This window comes from Astyanax mexicanus, chromosome 4 (genome assembly GCF_023375975.1).
Source record: "Astyanax mexicanus isolate ESR-SI-001 chromosome 4, AstMex3_surface, whole genome shotgun sequence".
NCBI classification, from domain to species: domain Eukaryota; kingdom Metazoa; phylum Chordata; class Actinopteri; order Characiformes; family Acestrorhamphidae; genus Astyanax; species Astyanax mexicanus.
Window position 1 is genome coordinate 4,124,910 of NC_064411.1, and position 17,477 is coordinate 4,142,386.

Sequence of the window (17,477 nt, forward strand, 5' to 3'; positions counted from 1 at the left end):
AACAGCAAATAACAGATACAAAGAAAAGATTAAGCTGTAATTAAAATAAAATGTAAATAAATGTATCAAGAATACCAGAACCAAGACAGACACACGCTGATATGAGTCAAACAGTTTAATCAGTTTACTAACAAAAGGGACAAGCAGATAAGGATAGTCTAAAGCAGGCAGGGTCAGTAACATAAAGCCAGCATAAACAAACAACATACCAGTAGAAAGGAGAAAGCAGGGACGGTACACAGAGAAATAGACAGAAGTGGAATAAGCAGAAGGGTGGTCTAATAACAAGCAACAGAAAGCAACAAACAAGGCTGAGCAAGGCAAAAAGGGTAAACAGTAAAAGAGAAAGGGGTCAATAAACGATAAGGCAGAATAACAAAGAGATATGTGTCGTAGAAGAGCTAGGGAACCTAGATTCAATACTCAGCAACTAATAGCTGAAACTAAGGGGTATTTATACTCAAACATTCAGGTGAGCAATCAGTAGCTGTAGCTCAGCAGCTCAGCAGCAATGTGAATGTAATTAGAAAGAAAACAGCTAAAAGGTTTTGCAGAATTTCAATTAACAAAATATGTTTTAAAGTGTATTATAATTAATTCTGAATACATTACTGGTCTATGTATTGTACTAAAACACATTCTCCCATTACTGGATGTATGCACTCACCCCAGCAACTGAGATGATCAATATATGCACGACAGATGATGACGTTTTATTCAATGCTATTAAAGAAACAATGTCCTGTTTTCAATACACTGGAACATAGTTTTAGAAGCAATAATCCTAGCAAAAAAAATTTTTCCACCAGACACATAAAGTACTTTGTGGTTTTGGCCACCAGATGGCGCTAATGTGCTCTGTGCTCATAAAGCTTTGAGTGGAGAATATTTTTTGTACAGTTAGGAGAAACGATTCAGCGCTTATATAAGCTTTAGTTTACCATCAATAATATTTTAGATATGTTAGCAGAGCAATTTCAGCAGAAGTAGCATTAATTGTGTTTAATTTAGTATAAAAGAGGAGAGAACAGAGCACATGTACACACATGGACAAAACTGTTGGTACCCCGCGGTTAATGAAAGAAAAAGCCACATTGGTCACAGAAATAACGAGAATCTGACAAAAGTAATAATAAATAAAAATGCTATGAAAATGAACATATGAAAGTCAGATATTGCTTTTCAGCCATGCTTCAACAGAATTATTTAAAATATATATAAAAATCTCATGAAACAGGCCTGGGCATAAAAAATTGTAACCATTAATTTAATATTTAGTTGCACAACCTTTTAAGGTAATCACTGCAATTAAATGATTCCAGCAGCTCTCAGCAGGTATTTTGGTCCACTCCTCATGAGTTAACTGCTCCTGCTGTCTCAGGTTTGAAAAAGCCTTTTCCAGACGGCTCCATGTTTCAGCTCCTTCCAAAGATGCTCAATAGGATTGAGATGGTGTGATCTGACACTGATGCTCCTCGAGCTTAAGATTCACCTTTAATCTCTTTAGAAGTTTTTCTGGGCTCTTTTGTTTTAATGGGGATTGTTTGTTTTGTAGATTTTTGCATGAAACGAGCCTATTACTTCAGATACTGAAAGCAGAGTGACCTAAAGCAAGTATTTATATTGATTCCAGCTTAAAGGTGGGTTTGCTTAGTTGTGGGGTTAAGGGCTCCTTTATTTAAAATACTTTTTTCCTTATTTGTATAAATTGTTTTGTTTTTAGGTGTCCCATTGAAGTGCCCGATTGACCGTGTCGAGGTGGTATTGAGCACACTTTCTTCCCTAGTGTCTGCTGCTGTTTTGCCTAGGCTGGTGTTTGGCCTGGGCTGTTTTGCCTATATTGTATTTAATCTGATTTGATATTTTATAATTGACTGCTCTAATTCTGCATCTAGTCCATGGGGTTGAATTATTAATTTTGTTTCTCTTCTTTATTTTCGTTTGGATTTTATTTATTTTTGATCCTAATATTTTTTTGGTTATTATTTTGTTTAATATTGTGTTATTGGGTCAACCCTGTTTGTACCCTGGGTTTTGATGTTGAATTATGTGTTTCATTATTGATACTTGCTTGGGTCAACTGGTATAACCTGTGATATAAATTATTAACCATCTGTCTATTTTTACTCTGTTCATAGAACTTCAGCACAAGTTCTCCTTTGGGCTGACTGGTTATCCTCTTGGGAGTTTCCTTTTTCCTCTTCACTTCTCTTACACTGGGGTTGCTGTGATGGAGTCACCTTTATTGGAGGTTTTGTAGTGTGTGGGTGATTTGTGTATTCTCAACTGTGAACCTAGCCTAAATAGCCCAAGTGTGCATAATTTAAATTGACATTTGATGGTAACATTTTAAAAGAATTTGGCAGCCAGTAAATTTTATTTCCTCTTAAATGAACCTGTGTGCTATAAAGGTGTTTTCAAAGGTGTATTTGAACCATATTTCCTGAGGTGAAATTCCACAGGTGGCGTAGTCGAGCTATTATTTATTTAAGTGTTTTTAGATAAATAAATATAATCATCTGAATGTTCTCGGGGTCACACACAGTCCAAATCAATGTCAGATTTTCATTTATTTATTTTCATAGAATATTATTTATTTATTATTACTTTTGTCACATTCAAGTTATTTCTGTGACCATTGTGGGTTTTTCATTCACGCTTCATTTTCCTCCAAATCTCTCTCTCTCTCTTTCCCCCATGCTCGCTCGCACACACACACGCGCGCACACACACACACACACACACACACACACACACACACACACAGCTGAAGGCATGTTTTCTCTTTCCATTCTGTTAAAGGTGGAATATGGAGCTACTCTAGAGTTTATTTCCTCCATTAAAGCTCTCAGTTAAAATCAGTTACTCAGCAGATTAAAATATTCTCATTTATACTGACATTAGCAATAAAACAAAAAATAATCTAGTCAGCCAGAAACTGCAGACTGCACAATGATTGTTGTCACTTCACAGAATATTGTTGTGATTAATACAATTAATGTTTTAATTTGATTTATATAACTTCAAGGATATCTGGCAGGTCACATGGTGCACTGTTCAATATTATTTTATGTTTTTTATATGACAAAATAAAAAAATATTTAGATATTGTTTTTATCAGTATCACACACCCCTAATATAGATGTGTTATTCTCCAATCTGTAGCTGATATTGTAATTTACTTTCATTGTTGATGTCAGTCAGTCTAATCTAAACCCCGCCTCCCCATCACACCCAGCTGTGTACAACAATCATTACATACAGAGAAACTCACACTGACCTCTTGTGTGTGTGTGTGTGTGTGTGTGGGTGAGTGTGTGTGAGGGTGAGTGTGAGTGTGTGTGAGGGTGTGTGTGTGTGTGTGTGTTATATGGTTTAAAAATATAAATTATAGTAAAAATCAGTAAATGATGTAAGTGATGTTTCGCTCACTGTGGGTCAGAAGTCATATCTTCACTGCTGAAATCAGGACGTTCCCCGAAGGACGCGTCACTCTTCATAGAAACACAGCTGGGTTCTGGAGAAGCTCCTCTCTGGGTTTCAGTTCTGTTAACATTAAACACAGTGAAACTCCAGCATTTACACAGTGAAACTCCAACACACAGCACATCTTTAATAAAGATCAGGAACTGAAGAGCTTCACTCTCAGAACAGAACAGTAGTTTAGTGCAGTGATGTACCGAGACCCAGAGCTTCCTCCTCCACTGCTGAACTCTGGAGGATCCTTCATGGACCAATCACTCTTCATAGACACTCCACTGGGGGCTGGAGATGCTGCTCTCTTCTCCCTGTAAACAGATCTTCATGATGATCCATGATGAGAGTAAAGTGTGGAGTAATGTGTTCCTTTACTAAAACTTATTCACAGGTTCCAGACTAACTTCTTCATAACCGTCCCAGAAGCGTCCCGAAGCTTTCTGTCAGCTGCCCCAAACTGAAAAACGCTCGTCTAATAAATATACATATTTTAATTTCTTTAACAATATTGTTTAATATATTTGTGTTTGTCATGATGTAACAATGTCATCACCTGATTAGGTCATATTTACTATATGTATTTTATAGATCTGTGACTAGTTAATAACATGTATTGTTAAGAGCTACACAATTTCACAATTATACTGTATTATAAACTAAAAGGTATATTTTATACTGAACTCTAACAGAGATACAGATCAGGGGTACGTTTCCCAAAAGCAAAGTTGCTAACTACGTTAGCAACTTACATAGTCTGGATGATGCAGCTGCGACGCAGGTGTTTCCAAAAAGCGTAGTTGGAACTATGGAGGTAACCATGTTAGTAACTTACATAGTGCAGCACTTAGTTAAGCTACTCAGGTGTTTCCCAAAACCGTAGTTCCAGCGAATGTTCGCAACTATCGTGGTTCAACTGTGTCGTTCCAACTACAGCTCTAGACCTGTCGTAAGGAGTTCCTGGTGATTAGTGCAGACGATGGACGGTAGGATACAGAAAGCTGATAAATCACATTAATATTGCTGCACGAGGATTTAAGATGTCAAGTGTACATAATTATTTTTAATGTTTGTCTTTATTACATTAATTGAGCCACTTCACTTTTACCCATGTGCGCACATGGAAAATAATTAAATTGAGTACTCAAATGTATTTTGAAAATGTATGTTAATTGGCCATTTTTAATGTATGTCTTTAACATTTAGCTTTATTTGGCAAACATGAATTAAGTGCTCTTTAGCTAAAATGTATTTTACAGTCTTGGAAAGATGTATGTTAATTATTCAAGCAGGCATCTCTTGAGTAAAGATAACTTGTGCTGTGAACATTTATGAATTAGTTAATAATTATTTTTTTAAACCCACTGTGCTATATGCACTCTCTGAATAAGGGTACCAAACTGCCACTGGGGTAATACTCTAAAATGGCTTTAACGTATACACCTGTACCCTAAGAACCTTTGAGGGTATATCTGCATTGTTTGTACCCAGTGAATGTATCCATACAGTAGGCAGGAATGTGTCTTTTAATAATATATTTATAACAAAAAAAAACTAAGTAAAAATGTCTTAAAATAAAAATGAAAATTATAGAGACATGTAATGAGCAGATGTTTTGAATTACCTAATTATCCTCTGGAGGTAACAGGGACAGACAGAGTGTAAATAAAGAAAGCCCCATATTTAAACATGCTTTCGGTAGGATATTCGGAAAGCCTGAATCAAAATATCAGGAGACAGTTTAGAGTTATTAGGGGTGATTATAAACCTTATTTTTTTCATTGCTCATTTATTATTACTTTCATTATTATCAGCTGTCATTTACGCATTTGTAATACTCAGAAATAATGGCAAGGGGTTTCTGGTTGTTCAATGCACCCAAGAAGAACAGAATTACCATAAAAAATAATAAATAAATAAATAATGTTTCACTGCATTGCACCAATGCATTGGCACTGGTGTTAAGAAGCACATCTCGATGGGAAGCACAATTCGACAGAACACCGCCCGCTGCACCGTCGTATGCATAGTAACACACATATCTCAGGTTTTATATTAATAAGACTCATTCAGAATGGTGATGTATTATTATTTTGTTTTTAAAATATTGCAATAGCAAATATGTGCACTGTCTGTTAAAATGAATCATTTATGTATAGCAATTATTGTGTGGATTTTACTTGCAGTTCATTGTTATTTTATTAATAGTATTGTTGTCCGATATGTTCTGGTGATAATTACAATATAAATAGCCTAAATAATAAATCTGTAACAATTTTTGGCATAATATTTTAAAGATTGTGAGTTTTGCACGATTCCTGCTGGGAAAGTCTGGCCGAACACATCTGAAAACACCTTAGTTAAGACCACCACGGTGGTTCAAACCAACATAGTTTAGACTTCTGTGGTTCCAACAAAGTACGATGGTTTCGGGAAACGGTCGTACTTCAGATGTTAGTTAGTTTAACGATGCATCGTACCACGTTAGTTCAATGCTAGGCTCCGTCGTTGTACCGGAAACGCACCCCAGAACAGAATAGAACAAGTCTTTCTGTGAGAAGCTTCATTCCACAGCTTTAATAACAAACCCAATCACTTCCATCTGATCTATATAAATGCAGCACATCAGGATTTCCTCATTTCTAATGCTAATGTAAACCCAGACAGCGTGTGGTAAAATCCGAGACGGATCCTCACAATGGATCTGGTTCAGAGTTCACTTTCACTACAGACTAATCCAATCCGGATTTTGAGCAAATCGTCACATTTATGTTAAAATATATGGACCATATTTTTTTACACAAATATGCAACCACCCCATACCTTAGCAACCACCTAGCAACGGCATAATATCACTACAGCAACCACCTAATACTGTTTCTGTGGTTTGTTTATCGTTTCTGTGTTTAAATACAGATTAGAAACACATTCTACTATAAGAATAACTGGCTGGTTTGTTTAGCGTTTCTCTGTGTTTAAATACAGCACAGGGTTCTGAATCTGGTCCAGGAGATCTGGTCTGGTTCTCAATATTTTATAACTGTAAAATATGCAGATCACAGCTCCAGGATTAGAGCTGAAACCATTACAATACAAAACTTTTTTTACATATTAAACCCATCACTTAATTTACTCACTTTAGGACAGGAGGTCCTCCTCCACTGCTGGAGTTCTGAAGATCCATCATTTACTCTTCTTCAATCACACACAGCTGAACACTGCCGACACCGACCCCTGAGAACAGATCAGCCATTAAAATAAAACCTTTATTCTTACAATAATGACATTATCATCAGAACTGCATTAAACAAAACCTGATAAACTAACAAAACAAACCAAACAGAGAACGATACATAACAGTGTGATTTACCCTCATTACACATTATTCTACACATTACAGAAACATTTACTGTTATTATAATGATTATAATTGAATTATTATTAGTAATATTACTGCATTACACAACATTATAAATATACACACTGTTCTATTATTATTAATGATATTATTGTTACTGAATCAGAATAGAGAGATTATTTAAGTATAATATAAAACAGCAGGATTAAAAACACTAACACACCACGTGATCTTGAGCTCCGTTGCTCCCCCTGCTGGTTAAACAGCGCTACTGCATATAAACACGCCTTTATAGCAGTTCCGTGTTTTTATCTCCCCAACAGATCAAAGCCCACATTAAGCAGTAATGCGCTTTAAACAGCATAAACTACACTGTGATCAATAAATATCAATCTATATCTGCGCATTTCTCTTCAGTTTACAGCATTATTGATCTGTTACAGCTGATTGTTCTCCAGCCGGTCTGATCTAGACCAGGTCCAGGTCTGATCCAGGCCCGGTTCAGATCTCCATGCTGATCCTGGTTCTTCCAGTGGAATCGGACACTGAGCTGAGCTTAAAGAACCGGTTCTGGATCTGAGGAACCTTTAGAACCGGTTCTGACTTTAAGCTACACGGTTCTGTTCTTCATTCTCTTCAGTTCTGAACTTACCGAGTGAATCCGGATTTCTGTCCTCTTCTAATGGCGGAGACTGAACTTACTTTCACTCTGTCCTTCACCTGAGTCTCACCTGTCTCTCTCTAAGGTCCGCCTCCTAACTCTCACAGCGAATAGGCGCTGGGTGGGCGGAGCTATTGTTCGTTTTTGGCTACTGTCATCCAATCATATCACAGGGCTGAATGGAATGTTTTAATACTCATGAGTCTGAAGTTTCTCCCACACAGCAGTAAAACCCCCCAGTTTTCAGACCGGTGTTCTGCCGAGTTCTGCTACCCGTCCAAAAGTGCTCCTCCCCGCACTGCGCATGCTCTGACCCACATTTTATAACGTTTTCATGAGTTTTTCATGATGACTCTGTTTTCCATGACTGCATTACACAGCCTGAGCTCACTGTCATTATTTATTTAAGGGTTACATAAAAGTATATCTCAATTAAACAAATAATAAAAATAATTTAAAAACAAACTATATAACCTCTTTTATCTTAACTTCACACCAATACAGTGATTTAGGCTATTCAGTTATCCTACCTACACTCCAGCCAGGAGAATGTTCTAATATGGTTCGTTTTTTATTTTATCTTTAAATATACACTAAGGACAGGGGCGTAGGAGCGGGTTTCATATTGGGGGACACACATCTGTTAATATGAATAATAGCCCACCCTAAAGTGACTTAGAACAACATTTGTGGAATTACTTTTAATCAGAAATGAACCATCTGGTTCTGTTTATTATTTGTTACATCCAAGTAAAGATCATTTTACAACCTAAACATGTTACTCCGCATTACATTTACTGTTGCTGAAAAAAAAACATGCATGCAATTTCTGAATTATATACATATATGAAAAAAAAACATGAGTTATCACCTAATGTTTAAAATAATATAACAAATGTGATTATTATTATTATTATTATTTTATTCTATTTTTTTTTTTTTTTTTTGTGACTAAAAGTACTTCTTATGATGGCGGTCTTTTACGTAAAAGAATGTAACCTTATGTTTCATTGAGATTTTTGGCAGAGGTTAATAAGTTAATATAAAACCCTCCTAGTTTGTTAGTATCATAAGCTTTTACTAAAGGACCAGATATATTCCATTAGTAAATCTAAGGGGCTAAGGGATTTTAACAGGTAAACTCAATAAATGATTGTTTATTAGCTGATCAACTGGATCTGGTGAAAAACACACAATTTTAACCAGCTATCAGAAACAATCTCATCACAGTTTACATGGTTAGCTCTGTTACCTTTCAGTTAGAAAAATCGCCGTGTATGCAGACGTTTTAAAATCCGCTCACTGCACCCCGCTGCTAAATAAAAAAAAAATCCTCCACAGAGAGGGGGTTGGGGCTTCTCCACTAGCTGATTGGCTGTTTCTCCTGAGAGGTGGGGATTTCTCCCTGAACCGGCTCCATGATTGGCGCTAAGAGATTTCCCATTTACACACAGTGCTTAATGAAGCTGGCCCCTCATATCATTAGAAATGAAATAAAAATATTTCGTTGGTTAGTGCTACGTTTGTGCTGGTTTGTGCAGCAAAACATAACGTTTGTGCTGTTATCATTATTGAAATATTAAACATTTAATTTTCTTACCTGTTATGTAACACAGCCCCTCATTTGTGGCCAAATCGCACCAAAGTGGTCTCATTGGTTAGTGCTACGTTTGTGCTGGTTTGTGCAGCAAATATTAGTGTTTGTGCTGTTATTGTTATTGATTTATTAGGAAAAAAATATTGAATAGGTGTGAAGCTGGCCCCTCATATAATCAGAAATGGAATAAAAATATTTCCATTGGTTAGTGCTATGTTTGTGCAGCAAAAAATAGTGTTTGTGCTGTTATCATTATTGAGATATTAAACATTATATTTACTGTTATTGAGATATTAAACAATTAATGTATTGCCTGTTATGTAACACAGCCCCTCATCTGTGGCTAAATTGCACCAAAGTGGTCTCATTGGTTAGTGATACGTTTGTGCTGGTTTGTGCAGCAAAAATTAGTGTTTGTGCTGTTATTGTTATTGAGTTATTAGATAAAAAAATATTTAATGGGTGGCATTACCCAGCCTCCCAATAAAGCCCAAACCACACCAAAGTGGTCTCGTTCAGCAGTGCTGTAAAAATAAATATTTCAGGTATTTTGGTTATTCAGCTACAGGGAAAACAATATTTATTTCCAGACAACATCACCCAGCCCCCCTCATTCATCAGTGTTGTTTGTGCTCGTAAAAAGGAACTCAGCCCAGTTAAACGGCATTAACAGTGCAGTCTGTTAAATATATGCTTTCATATGTGCAGGAGCAATTTTTACCATGGTAAACCAGTTTTTACCATGAACAGTCATGTCACCTAAAGATATTTCTCTGTGCTTTATTATATATAAATATTATATATAATTATATTACACACATATATTGGAAATATTTTACATAAATTAACTACTAATTAATTGGCTTTATTGGGGGGCTGGGTAATGCCACCCATTACATATTTTTTACCTAATAACTCAATAACTAAAATTGCACAAACATTTATTCTAATAGCACAAACACATCACTAGAAAAACACCACTTTGATGAAATCTGGCCTTAGATGATGGGCTATGTTACATAAAAGGTAATACATTAAATAGTTTAATTTCTCAATAATGATAACAGTAAAAATAAAGTTTAATATCTCAATAACTATAACAGCACAAATGCATTTTTTGCTGCACAAACCAGCACAAACATTGCACTAATCAATGGAAATATTTGTATTCCATTTCTGATTATATGAGGGGCCAGATTCACAGCTATTCAATATTTTTCTCCTAATAACTCAATAACAATAACAGCACAAACACTAATTTTTGCTGCACAAACCAGCACAAATGTAGCACTAACTAATGAGACCACTTTGGTACAACTTGGCTACAGATGAGGGGCTGTGTTACATAACAGGTAAGACCTATTATGTTAAATATTTCAATAACGATAACAATAAATATAATGTTTAATATCTCAATAATTATAACAGCACAAACGTTATTTTTTGCTGCACAAACCAGCACAAACGTAGCACTAACCAATGGAAATATTTTTATTTCATTTCTAATGATAAATCCACAAATCCACCTGTTTCTGATATTCCATTTTTGTTTTCTGAATTATTGTGCTATTTGATGGCTTTATTATTTAATAATGACCAGGTAGATAGTATTGGTTTGTAGTATAGGCTGTGTGATTCCGCTGAGGAAGTGTTGGTTGGATTCCCCAAAGTTGAAGATTACTGTTAATTTTCCTCTGTTCAGGAAATTTATTTTATGTTTTTGTGTTGGTTAATGTTACGGAGGGAGATGTTTATATTTTTCTTTGTTGCCTTCCCTTTTCCAAGCTACCTCATTCTTGCGCTCTCCTTCACTCTTTCTATCAGTCCTGCAGGTTACCTGTGAGAGGGAGGAGCTGATTAATTGATCCTGGTCCTGCGTCACAATAAAGCGCTGGCCGATGTGGAGTGCAGCGCAACACCCGACCCATTCAACCACCACGCCGCCCAGACCAAACCACCTGTCTTACTATTCTTATTGTTTGTGCTGTTGTGAGTAAAAACGGAGCTGTTTAGATAACTTAAACATGTTATTTAACTTTGTTATAATACTTCTGTAAATACACTTCAAATAATACTAAAAGCCAAGGTAGCACTGTAGGGGATAAGGCCTGTTTCTTTGGGAGGGGGGTTTCTTTTCTCCTGTGTTTTGTTAGTTAGGGAGGGAGGGAAGATTTATGTATTTTTATTTCCTTTTTTTTTGTTAGGTAAGTTAGCTCTAAATTTCTAAGTTAGTTTTGTTTGTTTGTTATTTTAGGCATTTCTTATCCCTGACGTAAATGCTACCGATAATTATAAATAAATCATTTTGGCTTGTATCTCTGTGGTTGGTATCATCTTTGGTCTGGGCTAAAAATGCGTGAGCGGGTGTCATCTTAGCATATGTTACTGGTTTGGCTTTTCAGGCCGTAACAGTTAAGCAGCCAGGGTAGAATTTATACTGTTACATTGTTACTGGAGGTAGATATGCCTTATGATGTAAAAGCAGTTGCTTTTAATGTAAATGGGTTTATAAGCCCTATAAAAAGTGACAGGGTGTTGAGGAGATTAAAAAGGGAAAAAAAATACTTGTCAAGGTAGTTCATAATCCCTTTAGACATGAGCTCTCACACTGAAAGCCGTAAAATGAATATTTTACCCAGGCTGTTATATCTTTTCTAAGATACACTGGTAGAAATCCCTGTGAGTCAGTGGAGGGAGTGGGACAGACAAATATCCTGATTTGTTTGAAATGTAAAGAAACCTAGAGTCTGATCTACAACATTGCAACGAAGTAAGGACAAAAGAGGATTAGCACTCCCAGATTTTAAAGAATCAATCGGCTCAAATAAAGTACCTGATCCTCTGGTACAACTAATGTAGTCAAGACCGCTAGAGCTGAGTCTGAGTCAAGACTAAGATTTTTGTGTTTGAGTCAAGACTGAGACCAGATTAAGATTTAAAAATAAAAACATTAAAATACCTTCTCTGTTCACCAAAATGATCTGTTTCTCTTCTAAAACATAATCAGAAGTCACCACAAAAAGTCAGCTGAATAAAATTCTATTCATTTTCATTATAAAATGTAAAATAAAACGATCGCAATTTGCCCTCAAACAGCTCATTGCTAAGGTTAGCTAGCTTGTCGCTAAGGTTAACTAGCTCATGCTTTACTTCTCTCCCTGGTAACATTAGTATTTTAGCTAGCTCATCACTAAGATTAGCTAGCTCATTATTAGCTTTAGTTCACTCCGCAGTAACATTAGTATTTTAGCTAGCTCTTTATTAAGGTTAGCTAGCTTGTCACTAGCTTTAGTTATCTCCCTGGTAACATTAGTATTTTAGCTAGCTCATCACTAAGATTAGCTAGCTCATTATTAGCTTTAGTTCTCTCCCTGGTAACATTAGTATTTTAGCTAGCTTATCACTAAGGTTAGCTAGCTTGTCACTAGCTTTAGTTCTTTCCCTGGTAACATTAGTATTGTAGCTAGCTTGTCGCTAAGGTCAGGAATGTTTCTTCTTGATTCACAAGAGTATAACTCCAGTGAGCCAGTGAAAAAAGAGCATGTTCCACTGAAGAGTTAATCTACAATTCCTAAACAGAATCACTCAAGCAGCTCCTGCTAATCTTCTGATAAGTGTAAAAGTTTGTTTATAGCAGCAGCTGCAGTTCCTAGTGAACGCACCGTGCGCAGCATCATGCTTTCAAAACACAGTGAATATGTGAAAATACGTCATTTTACCGCCAACAGTCGAGAGAGAAGTTTTGAATGCAAGCGCCTATTTTGTGTGTGTGTGTGTGTGTGTGTAATTATATAACTGGACAATATGGATGTTAATCAAAGTGGAGGGCCTGTTTAGATTTCACACGCAGTTTCTGTGATGATGCATCAATTTCTGAGCATTTTTTAGCATAAAAGTCCTCACGCTCTGTGACTAATCCCTAAAAAACAAAGCATGCTGATTAAAAATAGATTTTAAAGAGAACATCTCTGGTTAAATGGAAAGCTGTATATTCTTTTTATTTCTTAACCCTAATGGATTAAATTTCGATGGGGAAGTTCAGAATTTAAATACTCCAGTGAAAAATAGCTTTTCTTCATCTTGGGTGAGTAAGCTAGTTAATATGTATAAATCGTTTTTAATCGGGTTTAAACTGTATTTTGTAATTGTTGCAGGTGTATATTATTTTTTTAAGATGATAAAAGTTGTTAGTTGTTTTGTATGAAGATTTTGATGTTTAGCTCCTGACTGCTGTCTGATCTGAGGGTGTCACCCCTCCCCCTCAGACATACTTAACTTCACACACACATATATATCTGAGTGTTCTCTGTCCTATCAGAGCTGCACCTCATACAGAGGACTCGCACTCGGCCGGTCTCGTCCACAGTCTTCGAGTCCACCTCACCCCGAGACAGAGACAAGATTCCAAACAAGGTCTTTGGTCTCGAGACCGGACTTGAGTACTTTAACACAACCTAAACCCCACAGTTAATCAGACTGAGAGAAGGAACAGGAATAGTCACATTCTAAACTTTAAGCCTCCTGAACCTGACAGACTGGTTCTCATCTACTCAGCTGTTCTTAGACATTTCTGTGTAAATAAACTCAAGTCAACTCTGAACATCCAGATTCCTGACTCCTGATAATACATACAGACTCTGATTTACAGAATCTTCCCTCTGATCATTTCTGCAGTCTGACTTTTATATCTTCTCAAATTCTGAACTGATGGATGGATACTTTTATTGATCCCGAAGGAAATTTAGCAGCCGGTAGCAGTTACACAACACAGTAGAAACAAACAGCAATAATAGGGGAGGTACAGTAAGAAAGCAGAGTAAGAAATATAAGACTATAGATGTTCTAAACTGAGATTTGAAATATTAACAATACCTTATTAGATATAAATAAAATTAAAAAATGCTGAAAGAAGAATAAATACATGAATATCTAAATACAAAAACTATTCAAAAGTGTAAAAGTAAGCAGCCGTGGATATGAGGTAGTGCAGTAATACAGAATAAATTAAGTATAAGGGATAGCAGGGAGATGGTTCATTGGAGACGTACACATAGATTTATTTAACTCTATATGCACTTGACGAGCTCTCCCCTCTGTGATTTAAGTTTCTAGGAGAATTAGGGATATTTCTGCATTAATTATGCTTACTTCTGATATATCAACACTGAGAGAGAAAAGGCTACGACTAGCTTCAGATCTATATCTGTAAACAACATTTCAAACTTCCATTTATCATCATAGAAGTGGAATCTACTACTGTCTGCTTTTACAGCTGCAGAACTCTTACTGGATAATGGATGGATCACCTGTACACTGCACAGAAGAGCTTGGATCCTAACTCTACTGACCCTCACGTCCACGGATCTATCTACTGCTCAGATACATGAAGCTAAAACCAGAACTGTGAAGAGATACAGCACACGGCTTTTAATAAAGTGAAATCACTTCTTTTACGGGTGTGAATTCCCCTTTCTATTACACCTACCAGCTGGAATTTACATTCTTTTTCTTCTGTCCTTTTTTTATCTGTCAGCAGGGCTGAGAATGAGGAACTGTCTGTATTTTTCTTTTCTTCAGAAAGAAAAAAACCTGTTGGAGCACATTTTACTCACATCAGAACAAAGTCAAGTGTGAATGTAGTTGTGTGAGTGTGAGTACTGAATTCATGTTCCTGTCTTTAATAAAGCTGAGGTCATTAGTGAGTGTGAGTGTAGTTGTGTGAGTATAAGTGTAGTTATGTGAGTATAAGTGTAGTGGTGTGAGTGTGTGTGTAGTTGTGTGAGTTTAGTTGTGAGTGTAGTTGTTTGAGTGTCAGTGGCGCAAAAAGGGTGTATGCAGCCTATGCGATGCATAGGGGCGCTGCACTAGAGGGGGCAGCAAATCAGTATTTGTGAGTGTGAGTGTAGTGGTGTGAGTGTGAGTGTAGTTGTGAGTATAGTTGTGAGTATAGTTGTGAGTGTGAGTGTAGTTGTGAGTGTAGTTGTGAGTATAGTTGTGAGTATAGTTGTGAGTGTAGTTGTGAGTGTGAGTGTAGTTGTGAGTGTGAGTGTAGTTGTGAGTGTGAGTGTAGTTGTGAGAGTGAGGGTGAGTGTAGTTGTGAGAGTGAGTGTAGTTGTGAGTGTGAGTGTGAGTGTTTGTACAGACCTCCTGTTCCTGTCTTTAATAAAGCTGGGGACCCAAATCGCTCCAGTTCAGGGGTTGTTTTAACCCACCGGGAGGTTCCACCGATTGGGAGGGAAAGGGGCTCACTTTTCTCAGGGGAACCTGAAGAACAGAAAGAATGGAGTCTTTGGGGGCGGGGCTTCTGCTTTATATGTGGCTGTTCTTACACTGATAACCCATCATTTATTTCTGTGTGAACAGTTTGAATAAAAATTACTTTAAAAAACATTTTTTTTGCATAACTTAAACACTTTTAGTTTGGTCTCCTATTTTGAGAGAATCACTGAGAACATTAGTATTTTTAAGTTGAAGAAACTTTTTATTACTTTATTTCAGACCACGCCCCTGCAGATTCTCATTGGGCTTGTTCTGTGGAAGGTGCTAGAAAATCTTTTACTTTCAAACAACATGATTTATTTTTTTCTGTATTTAATTTTTATTATTTTATTATTTTCTGTTCTCCTGAGAAGATCTACAGACATCCTACAGTTGACTCCATTAACCAAGACACCATTTTCTGCCTTCAGCTCTTTTTACATTTAGGAATTTGTAAGAAGATTTCCATGTTCAAGAGACGTTTTTCTTTTTTGCAGTTGAGGCTTATCTTAAGTTAGAAAATGCAATGTATTTTTTGTGGATTTTTTGTGTTATATCATTGTGTAAACAGCTTTTGAGAATAACTCTGAGCATGATAGTATCCAAACTAGACTAACTAGCTAACAGTGTTAATGTTCTGCTGTTACACTTTGTGGTTTGTATTTTTAAATGTGTGTTTTTACCAAACATTGCATGTATTGTATTTTGCAAAATACCTAGATTCATGTTAATTTGTTTGTTTGTTTAATTCAATAATTGCTACCACAGAACATGTTGAGAATGTATTAAGTTGAAAAAAATCATTTTGGTCATTTTTCCATTTTCTGAACAACATTTCTTACTTACTTTTTTTAATTGGCCAGATTTAAGACTAGGTTTTAGGTTCCTTGAAAGTACTGTATTGTTTCTAATTTTAAATATTTAAAATAAACAATTCTAATGAGGAAAAATACATATACTTTTTCTTTCTTGATCCTGATATGTTTTTTTAAGCTTTCACAACAAGTAAAAAGTTGAGTTTAAATAACCGGGTAGAACAGTTTACACTACAGTATATTTTAAATATAACTATTTTAGATTTTAATTAACTAAACTCAAAAGGTTTCTTACAGGCATTTAGATTGAACTTACCTAAATGAATAGATTTTCTGTAGTATGCATTACTTAAAAAATGTAGGCAATCACTTGCCTCAAACTCTTTAAGATCAATCAACTTATCCGGGTTTACAGTGTTTACATTTTCTCCAAAGTGAGTTTGAGTCCGGTGTGTAAAGAGTGTGCATGCAAATAACCTACACCATCCTTTTCTTTTCATTTTTTAAGATTTTTTCATTTGACTTTTCATGTTGTGTAAATAAATTGTTTGTGTTGCACCCAATTTTTAGATCCTCCTCATTTTATGATCCATCTTTCACCCAGAGACCTTATTACACTATTCAACCTCAGGTAAACCTAAAATCCCCCATACATTACACATATCAAACCCCAGAACCTAATAATAATATTCATATATATAAATATATAAAATACAATAATCTAACCAGCACAGTGCCGTCCATCTGTTATCAAGCATCAGCCGCTAACTCAGCTCTGAAAACAGCTTCCACCCTCCAACCTTCACTGCTGATCCGGCTAATCACTAGCATTGAGCTGCATTCCAGTTTTCTGAGATCAATCACTAAAGACTCCACTGAACTACAGCCATAATCCACATATCATATAAACCCCCAGAAAACAGGGGACAATGACCCCAAAAATACTTCAAAAAGCACCCAGAGACGGATCAAAACAAAGAGCTGGAGAGTTCTGAAGTTTCCAGCATCCAGTGAAGAGATCTTAAACCTGATCTTAAAACTGCTGTTGGGAGAAGAAACCCTTCAGATACGAGAGATCTGGAGCAGATTACAGAAGAAGAGTCCAGAGTTCCAGCTGAGAGGTGGAAGAAGCTCCTTAATGGTTACAGGAAACAACTGATTTCAGTTTTTTTTTTTTCAAGCGGTGTGCAACCAAATATTATTTTGAGGGTGCCAATAATTTAGTTTGGTCTGATTTTGGAATTTTGTTTGAAATGTTATATATATTTTACATGGTGTTTTTCTGTTTTTTGTGTGTGTCTATTTACAATACTC

At 36.1% G+C, this 17,477-nt stretch overlaps 2 protein-coding genes across 3 annotated transcripts in view; both read right to left on the reverse strand.

The window, feature by feature from the left end:
* LOC125801395 (zinc finger protein 239-like) overlaps positions 1 to 17,477 on the reverse strand; it is a 250,068-nt gene that overhangs the window by 232,137 nt on the left and 454 nt on the right. Inside the window, exons 2-3 of one of the 2 annotated variants that reach the window (XM_049478034.1) lie at positions 15,235 to 15,354; positions 6,612 to 6,708 (exon numbers count right to left, since the gene is read on the reverse strand). The gene's annotated coding sequence lies outside the window, so the exon portion shown is untranslated. Of the gene's footprint in view, positions 1 to 6,611; positions 6,709 to 7,484; positions 7,539 to 15,234; positions 15,355 to 17,477 lie in introns of those variants that run through there. The other variant, XM_049478035.1, reaches the window with a different exon arrangement.
* Positions 1 to 17,477, reverse strand: part of LOC125801378 (zinc finger protein 239-like) — a 337,284-nt gene that overhangs the window by 76,915 nt on the left and 242,892 nt on the right. The window lies entirely within an intron of this gene.